This window comes from Propithecus coquereli, unplaced genomic scaffold (assembly GCF_000956105.1).
Source record: "Propithecus coquereli isolate 6110/MARCELLA unplaced genomic scaffold, Pcoq_1.0 Scaffold274, whole genome shotgun sequence".
Classification (NCBI taxonomy): domain Eukaryota; kingdom Metazoa; phylum Chordata; class Mammalia; order Primates; family Indriidae; genus Propithecus; species Propithecus coquereli.
In genome coordinates, this window is record NW_012148330.1 from 733188 (window position 1) to 743670 (window position 10483).

Here is a 10483-nt window from a genome sequence, read left to right on the forward strand (position 1 = left end):
GTATTTATTCTATGTAATATGAAATGAAGATTGATAGACATAATCATCTCTTTATGGTATAGGTTAGGAATAATTGGATCATTTATGGTAGGGCAGGTATGTTTGTGCCAGATATGGACCAATGGATGTTAAATGACAGCGTGTGATAGAATCCTACTAATATGTAAATAAGAGCATAGATAGAAAAGAATTTACAATATGAAAAATGTTTAGATCACTCATAACATTATTCATCTGTTCCTCAAATTATCTGACCTATCTGTAACTACTTAATCTAAAAAATAACAGTGATTATATGATGAGTGTTTTCACATTCACATTTTACGGCTCTAAAAGCATGTACTTATTTGATAACATTGAATTTCATCAGAAAAAAACATAATATGTATAAAAGGCATGCACTTTAAAATACATTTATGTAGACTATTTCAAATTGTAAATATGGATACATAGGACCCAATTGATGTTATAAATATAAGTTCATTCAGGAATATCACAATAACCTTCCCTGTAAATCTAAGGAAGCAAAATAATGGCAAATTTCTCAAAGACTTAAAGTAGGAGACAAAACTGGAGGAATGTTTGCTCAACCGTAATTGTGAATCAATCTGTTTAATTTTCTCACTGTTGATTTTGTCTAATTAGGAGATGACATTCTCTAACTTCACAGTTCTACATCACTGCAAGGAAAGAAGAAGTCTTTGATATACTGTGTCTTTACTATTAAAGAAATATTTATTCAGTGAGTGTTTAGTAGATACACATTTCTATGTTTGCATATTTTTTCCCTGAAAGCAATACTTTTAAATTTCAGAATACGATAACTTATCACAAAATAGAGATATACATATTGTACCAATTCCTTTTAAAATTAGTGTTAACGTAGCATGAGGGAAATGTAATTCAACAGGGTAAATGAAAATTTAGGTTTTTATCTCTGAAACTGAACACTGATTCTCCCAAAGTCATTTTCATCAATAAAATCTGTCAAAATATGTACAATATATGCAGCATTTAGACAAATGTCACCATTATTTCTTGCCCAGACATGGTATGAGGCCCATGTTCATCATGTCCTTTATTGTATCATCCATGCATATTAAGACTGCAAATGACTTTCACCTATTTAAATACATAATCATGATATAATGTCCATGGATTTATAGAGTCCCAGCATAATTTTGCATATATTCTTTTCAACTTACTTTGTTCTTTTACAGTGAAGTACTGTGACCAATAGTTATACCAGAGATTTCTGAAGCAAATAATCACTATATATTCATCTAGCTTACAATACCATATTGAATGTTCATAGTGAAATAAAAAGGAAAGCAAGTAAACTTAGTTAAAAAGTGCACTTTATATCCTACCATAAGCATTGCCTGCCTATAATTAGTAATTATTTGTTAAAAGGCAAGTGAACTGAGAAATTTGCATAATATCTCCCTAGAAGTCTATTATTATCTCATTATGTAGGAGAATGTCATAGCTATATAATATTTTCTTTCAAATTATATAAAGGTGATTTTCCTATTAAGAAGTGGCCATTGGTAATAGATAGAGGGAATTTGATTATTAATGTCATTGTTTTGAAATTGCTATTCACTGCTTATTTTGGGATCACTGAATATGTCAGAAAATCAAGGACATCAAGATAGTTTCCTCATTGTAGCATGTGATCTTTCCAGGTGGTCAGTTTAATAAAAGAGGATAAGTTAATTAATAGAATCTTAAAAGTGAAAACAGAATATTTTTGTGATAATTGCTCATCTTAATTAGGGGTTGCAGTCAGGTGTGTGTAAGCTTGTGAAAGCCATCTATTTTGCAAGTTTTTCTGCTCTTATTTATAGAATAGTTCATATACGTTTTTAAAAGTTCCCTATTTAAGACTTTACTCAGTATAACAATATCTTACACAGCAACACTTGCATTTATCCAGTTCCACTTTAGTAATTTTTGTTCTTCTCTGAAGTAAACCTTTGCACTTGTAGCTAAGTCTAATGACTGACATGTCATTGTATTAGACAAAGGTGTCGGCATTTTCCTTTAATAACTGGAGATGTTGAAACTACATTTATTGACCTTATTTAATTTCTGTGCTAGACTCTTTCTGTGACAGCCCGTTTCTATTTCTATGAAAAATAACTCTGCCCTATCCAAGAAAGACTTTAGCGTCTCCGTCTCTTTCTACTCTACAACTCGCTGTGACAAACTCAAGTCAATTGGACCAAGGGTGGACTCCTTGAGCCAATGCTGGCCACAATATCAACTCAGACTCTAGAATACCTTGCTTTGAACCTTGCCTTACTGTTTCTTTTTTCTCTGTCTCCTCTCTCTTTTCCTGTCCTCTGCTTTTTGTTTCTACTCCTTTCTCCCTTGAACCTCAACTAAAAACAACCCTGAAATCTTACAAAAACAGCCCTAAAAAAAACTGTTCTGATAATTCTTGGCAAAGGATTGCACCAATGATTCTGAGCATAAGACACCAAAAACTGGAAAAATCTAACTGTTTAAACCACAAGTTTCGTAGCAGGTCCAGATGAAGAGATCTGCAACCTGGGCTAGACTTAGACTTAAGGCCACATGCTCTTCTATTCTCATCCTGCACAAATTCCAATCCTCCTGGCGAGGGCATTAACTCGTCTTCAGATGCTCCCTAATGTGAATCCACTGATTAAAGTGTTGAATCTCTATTTGAGTAGCATTACTTTTTCTTTAATCCTCAAAATGATTCCATTTTATCTGAATTTTGGACAAAGTCATAAAGAGAGTAGTCTCAGGAAATTGCCCTTCTATTGAATGGAGAAGATATAAACATGGGGGCAGAGAACACAGCGCACCCGGAGAAGAAGAGAAAGGGAGAGGGTTCAGAAGAGAGAAAGAATAAGAATGCGTAGATGCAGCGACACCCAGGCTGGTTTGATTTTTCTGGTAAGATCTCAGTTTGCCTTCACTCTTGCCATTATTTAGTCCAGGTTATCTGCTTTTCTTGAATGTTGAGAAACAATAGGATCATTCTGATAAATGTGTTTGCTTTCCTTGAGTGAACTAGTTTTAAGTGCTTCAATTTTTAAAACCAAAAGTAATTTAACAGAGTTTTGAAAAGACACTTTGTCGCCATCTTCCTCTTTGTGATTAAAGGCTTATGAGTGCTTACCCTAAAAAAGGCTTATGGGAGCTTAAAAAAGAATGCCATACACATGTTTAGTAATTTATAATTTCACAATGCTTACTATTATTAAAATTTAACAAAATCTGTAAGAAAGGTTATGTGATCTTTTTGGTATTGATGAGGATAACTGGGAAAACATAAGTCAAAAAACATGAGTTCCATGATGACAGTGACAGTCCCTATTGCATTCACTGTGCATTGCACACACAATATTACTTGCTGAATAAATGAATGAATGAACAAATGCACAAGGACATGCACAAATATTCTTGGGACTAGAAACTAGATCCTTTGAAGTGAGATTATGTTTCCAATTACACCTTGGATAAAGGAGGCAGGGAATTTCATTTATGGTTGTTACATGAAAGCCAATGAAATATTGTTTTTAAATACCTTTCACAGTCAATATCATTGTTAGAATATCAGTGAATCTGTGGCAACAATTAACAAAATGTGATCTACTAAAGACTAGGGCTATTGCTAGTTAACAGGTGCTCAGTGCAGAAACGTTTCAATGTTCTTTAAATCATTCGGGATAACTATCTATCTATCTGTCTATCATCTACCTATCGATCCATCCACCCATCTATCTATGGACTGCCCTATCACGTGTCTTGTTCTATATGTTTGAGAAAAAGCAACCAGAATAAATTTTTTGCCCCCATGCATCTTATATTTTGGTGGGAAATACAAAAATGAACAAATACATACTGTATACGCTAAAGAACTTATAAGCAAGATTTTTTTTCTAAGAATATACTTTAGGAAATGCAAATTAGGAAACAAAGACCATAATATTGTCAGAAACATCATTTGGTTTGAATGTTTGTATCCTCCCAAAATGCATGTGTTGAAATCCTAACTCTTAATCCGATAGTATTAGGAGCTGGGAATTTGGAAGGTGATTAGATTTAGATGAAGTCATAAGGGTGGAGCTCCCATGATGGGCAGTGTCCCTATATGAAGAGGAAGACATTAGAGCTCTCTCTCTTTGTCATGTGATGACAAAGCAAGAAACAGGCATGCGAGATAGGGGCCCTCACCAGGAAATGAACACTGATGGTACCCTGATCTTGGGATTTCCAGCCTCCATAACAGTGAGGAATAAATTTTTGTTGTTTAAGTCACCCGGTCTATGATATTTTGTTACGACACACAGGATGACTACGACAGACATCTTTCATAAAATAGGCTTGATGCTACGTTCTGCGGATGAAACCATTGATGATGAATGATGCCTTGAGGAGCTCACAGATGAGGGGAAATTCCTAAACTGATTGATTATACTTCAGTGTGTTCTATGCCATAAAGACATACGCAAGGGAGTGAAGAAGAGTGGCAACTTAACTGTCAATATGTGAGAAATCAAGGAAATCTTCTTTTAAGAGATGCTTGTACTGAGTTTCAAAGTGTGTGTCCTTGGTCAATAGCTTTGGTTCATTAGCACTGTACAACTTAGGGAGCAGAGAAAAATGATGCGTTTGTCTCTAGCATGTGAGACAAACAACTAAAAAGCATATGCATAGGCACATAGGCTAGAAAGACTGGGAGACTCTTCTGGCAGTGCCAAGTAGTTTGATTTGATTTGATTTTCAGATACATTTCTACGTATGAGAATAATGATGCTAATTAAAATAACACTATAGAATAACCACTATGTAACAGCATGTATTAGTGGACTTGGGATGCAGTAACAAAATACTGCAGACTGGATGGCTTAAACAACAGAAATTTATTTTTCATAGCTCTGGATGTTGAGAAGTCCAAGATCAAGGTTCAGGGCAGTTGGTTCCTGATGAAGGCTCTCTTTCCTAGCCCCTTATAGCTTCATATAACCCTGTTTACCTCCTAAAATCTTCATCTCCAAATACTGTTACATTGGGGTTTAGAGATTAATATCCAATAATATCCAAGTATATTAATATATTAGAGGACACAATTCAGTCTGTAGTACAAGGACTCTGGTAAGTTCCTTATATGAAATATTTCCTTTAAACAGTCTTAAAATTTCTAATTGGTGGGTACTATTATTATTTCCATTTAAAAGTGTTTTTATATTATACTGAACCAAGGAGATGATACAGGTTATCTAAAATGTTTGGAACCAGAAATGTTTTGGACTTTGGAAATTTTCCAATTTGGGGATATATGCATATTTATAATGAGATAATCTAGAGGATGGGACTCAAGTCTGAACACAAAATTTATTTATGTTTCGTACACACCTTATACACATAGCCTGAAGGTAATTTTCTACAATGTTTTAAGTAATCTTGTACATGAAACAAAGTTTGTTTTAAGTACTTATATGCGAAATTTTTCACATAGGGAGTCAAAGTAATGCTCAAGAATTTTCAAATTTAGGAGCATTTCAGATTTCAGACTTTTGTATTAGGGATGCTCAAACTTGTATTGTTCTTAAGGGAAAAAGAGACAAAATGGAATCTGTCAGAGGAAGAAACATGAATAGAGCAGTCAAAAACGTGAACAAATTAGAATGACCTGGGAGAAGTACCGAGACATCAAGACAATTGCAAAGGTGGAAATGTGCGTGTTGATATTATTAATACACAGTATAGATGGTCCCTGAGCTAGGATGGTTCAAGTTATAATTTTTCAATTTCACTGTGCTCCAAAAGTGATACATTTTTAGTAGAAACTATACTTTGAGTACCCATATAACCATTCTGTTTTTCACTTTCAGTATAGTATTCAATAAATTACGTGGAATATTCAACATTTCATTATAAAATAGCTTGTGTTAGATGATTTTACCCAACTATAGGTTAATGTACATGTTCTGAGCCCATTTAAGGTAGGCTAGGCTAAATCACGATGTTCGGTAGGTTAAGTGTATTAAATGTATTTTCAACTTAACAAGATTTTCAACTCATGATAGATTTGTCTGGATGCAATTTTGAAAACGAATCTATCACAAAGCTTTTCTTAAAGAATTGTTTGCGTAAATCTTTCCTTGACATATAAGTAGGAATAGAACCACCCATGTATCAAGTACACAGGAAGTGAGAGAAATTTGAAACATTGTACCTAACGATGGCCACTTTGTTCCCATTACCTTCTTAAAACTGCTGATACAGACCTCAGAAGCATGTTTGCCGCACAAGCCACTGTGTAAAGCTGCTGAGCTAATGGCCCAGGGAACTGTGACTAAGGACTCCTTGGTGATCTGCCTCAAAACTTCATTTTATCAAGTGAGCAAATCATATCACACCAAGGGAAAAATGTAAGTAAAAAGTGCAGCACACTGGAGGAAAAAAACCAAAAAAACAAAAAACTAAAAATGCCACTCAAATCAAATAGGGTGAGTTAATGGCCATAAGTGAATAAAAAAAAAAAAATATATATATATATATATATATGCATGTGTATATATGTGTGTATATATATGTATGTGTATACATATATAGAGAGAGATAGAAATATAGATTAGATTGTGCTGGCTTGATTAATTCTAAATGCAGCTAGAAAATTTGATTCTGTCATTAGAGCAAGGAGTTAGAAAGAGCATTTGGCTATTTACTTTAGGCATCATATTATGAATGTTGTATCAGCTTATTACATCATTAATGAAGCACAGTATTGGATTTGGTTATTTGACACTTTTAAATAATAATACCATAGGCCAAGTATCTAAATATTAAATCTAGATCTAAGGTATTTAAATATTAAAGCCTCTAGATATGCTTTCTATTCTGTAGTTTTCTTGGTCACCCTACATAATTTAGATTTAATGTAAAAATCCAATTCTAGAAGTTTTTTTTTTTTTAATTTTTCTCTTCTCCTGATACCCCAAATGTAATCTTCCTACATACACTGTTTGCTTTGCATCCAAATAATGTATGGATTTTATCTGTTTGTTTTAGCTCCATTCCCAGCATGAACAGACTCCATTGTCTCAGGCCTAAAGCACTGCAAGATAATCCCACCTGTCCCCTTCCTTCCATCCTAACCAATCCTCCAACAACAATTTCACACAGCAACTATAAAAACTTCAAAAAATAGCAATAAGACAATATTACCCCCCATTGACTCTTTAATAACTCTCACCTATATTTACCATAGCATCCAAATTATTATGTCTGCAATGCCATATACTGTCTACTCTTGACTTGTGCAATTCCGTCTCGTTACATTCTCTCCCAGGCTTACCAACCACACTGAGCATTTATATCTTCTCAAAATCAAGCTCTTCCATAACTCAGACCCTTTGCATTTGCTTTTCTTCTTTGTAGAACTTCCCTGTCCCTCACACTAATGAACTTTCTAAAAGATGAATACCACCCTGGATGTTATTCATTTCAATACACTGTTATTTCTTTTATTAATTGTACCAATCACAATTTGCCTAATAACTAGCACATGGAAGTACTCAAAACTCAGTGAAGTAAATAAACAAACAAACATTTGCCTTGTTTTTGATACACATTCCAATGACTGGGACATGGTCTCTGACCTCATGAAGCTTGCATTCTCTGTGATATATATAAACAAATTTCTCTAACAACAGGTGGAACAAACTAAACACACTACACAAAAAAGTAGACTTCTACTGAAGTAGAGATAAAGAGCAGTTTCAGGGGCACATTAAAAAGGGCTTGATGCCTGGCATGGTGGCTCATGCCTGTAATCCTATCTCTCTGGGAGGCCGAGGTGGGCGGATTGTTTGAGCTCAGGAGTTCGAAACCAGCCTGAGCAAGAGCGAGACCCCATCTCTACTAAAAATACAAAGAAATTAATCAGACAACTAAAAATACATAGAAAAAATTAGCTGGGCATGGTGGCACATGCCTGTAGTCCCAGCTACTCGGGAGGCTGAGGCAGAAGGATCGCTTGAGCCCAGGAGTTTGAGGTTGCTGTGAGCTAGGATGACGCCACGGCACTCTAGCCCGGGCAACACAGTGAGACTCTGTCTCAAAAAAAAAAAAAAAAAAAAAAAAAAGGGCTTGGATAACCTGTGCTAATAAATTAACTCATAAGTATCAGAAGTTTAATACAACAAAGGCTTAACTCACACTAAGTTGATTGGGTGGGGCTTTCTAGGAGAACACTTTTCATGACAGGAACTGAAGATAGTGCCTCATTTGGCTCTTCCCTCTCAACACATGCCTTTTAGGTCACTGATACAGGGAAGGAAGCTGCAGAGGATCTTGTGACAGTTCTTAAATGTATCACTTCCACCCACAGCCAATTGGCAGTCACATGGTCCCTCCTAACTGCAAAGGGGCTGGGAATTGGGTAAGAACTCATGGACCATCCATTATCTGTAAATGTACCCCTACACAGGGGAGGTGATTTGTGAAGACTGAGGATTTATTAACCCAACAGAGGCTAATTAATGACTGAGAATTTTGTGAATTGAAAATATGTCACGAGTTTTAAAACTATGCTATGCAGTAGCTATAAGTATGAAAGATAATTACATATTTCCCTTGTGTAAAACAGTACAATGTTGTTTCCCATTTTCTTCCAGAATGCTTCACCTAATATGGCACAATAATCCTGTAGGGCTGCAATGTAAAACTGCGTATGCGTCTTTGGGTCCACTCTAGATAAAATATAGCAGACAATACTCTTCAGTTTAAGAAATCATTTGCATTTTCTCACTTAAAGAGACACGTGTATTAAATGTATTTTCAACTTAACAAGATTTTCAACTCATGATAGATTTGTCTGGATGCAATTTTGAAAATGAATCTATCACAAAGCTTTTCTTAAAGAATTGTTTGCGTAAATCTTTCCTTGACATATAAGTAGGAATAGAACCACCCATGTATCAAGTACACAGGAAGTGAGAGAAATTTGAAACATTGTACCTAACGATGGCCACTTTGTTCCCATTACCTTCTTAAAACTGCTGATACAGACCTCAGAAGCATGTTTGCCGCACAAGCCACTGTGTAAAGCTGCTGAGCTAATGGCCCAGGGAACTGTGACTAAGGACTCCTTGGTGATCTGCCTCAAAACTTCATTTTATCAAGTGAGCAAATCATATCACACCAAGGGAAAAATGTAAGTAAAAAGTGCAGCACACTGGAGGAAAAAAACCAAAAAAACAAAAAACTAAAAATGCCACTCAAATCAAATAGGGTGAGTTAATGGCCATAAGTGAATAAAAAAAAAAAAATATATATATATATATATATATGCATGTGTATATATGTGTGTATATATATGTATGTGTATACATATATAGAGAGAGATAGAAATATAGATTAGATTGTGCTGGCTTGATTAATTCTAAATGCAGCTAGAAAATTTGATTCTGTCATTAGAGCAAGGAGTTAGAAAGAGCATTTGGCTATTTACTTTAGGCATCATATTATGAATGTTGTATCAGCTTATTACATCATTAATGAAGCACAGTATTGGATTTGGTTATTTGACACTTTTAAATAATAATACCATAGGCCAAGTATCTAAATATTAAATCTAGATCTAAGGTATTTAAATATTAAAGCCTCTAGATATGCTTTCTATTCTGTAGTTTTCTTGGTCACCCTACATAATTTAGATTTAATGTAAAAATCCAATTCTAGAAGTTTTTTTTTTTTTAATTTTTCTCTTCTCCTGATACCCCAAATGTAATCTTCCTACATACACTGTTTGCTTTGCATCCAAATAATGTATGGATTTTATCTGTTTGTTTTAGCTCCATTCCCAGCATGAACAGACTCCATTGTCTCAGGCCTAAAGCACTGCAAGATAATCCCACCTGTCCCCTTCCTTCCATCCTAACCAATCCTCCAACAACAATTTCACACAGCAACTATAAAAACTTCAAAAAATAGCAATAAGACAATATTACCCCCCATTGACTCTTTAATAACTCTCACCTATATTTACCATAGCATCCAAATTATTATGTCTGCAATGCCATATACTGTCTACTCTTGACTTGTGCAATTCCGTCTCGTTACATTCTCTCCCAGGCTTACCAACCACACTGAGCATTTATATCTTCTCAAAATCAAGCTCTTCCATAACTCAGACCCTTTGCATTTGCTTTTCTTCTTTGTAGAACTTCCCTGTCCCTCACACTAATGAACTTTCTAAAAGATGAATACCACCCTGGATGTTATTCATTTCAATACACTGTTATTTCTTTTATTAATTGTACCAATCACAATTTGCCTAATAACTAGCACATAGAAGTACTCAAAACTCAGTGAAGTAAATAAACAAACAAACATTTGCCTTGTTTTTGATACACATTCCAATGACTGGGACATGGTCTCTGACCTCATGAAGCTTGCATTCTCTGTGATATATATAAACAAATTTCTCTAACAA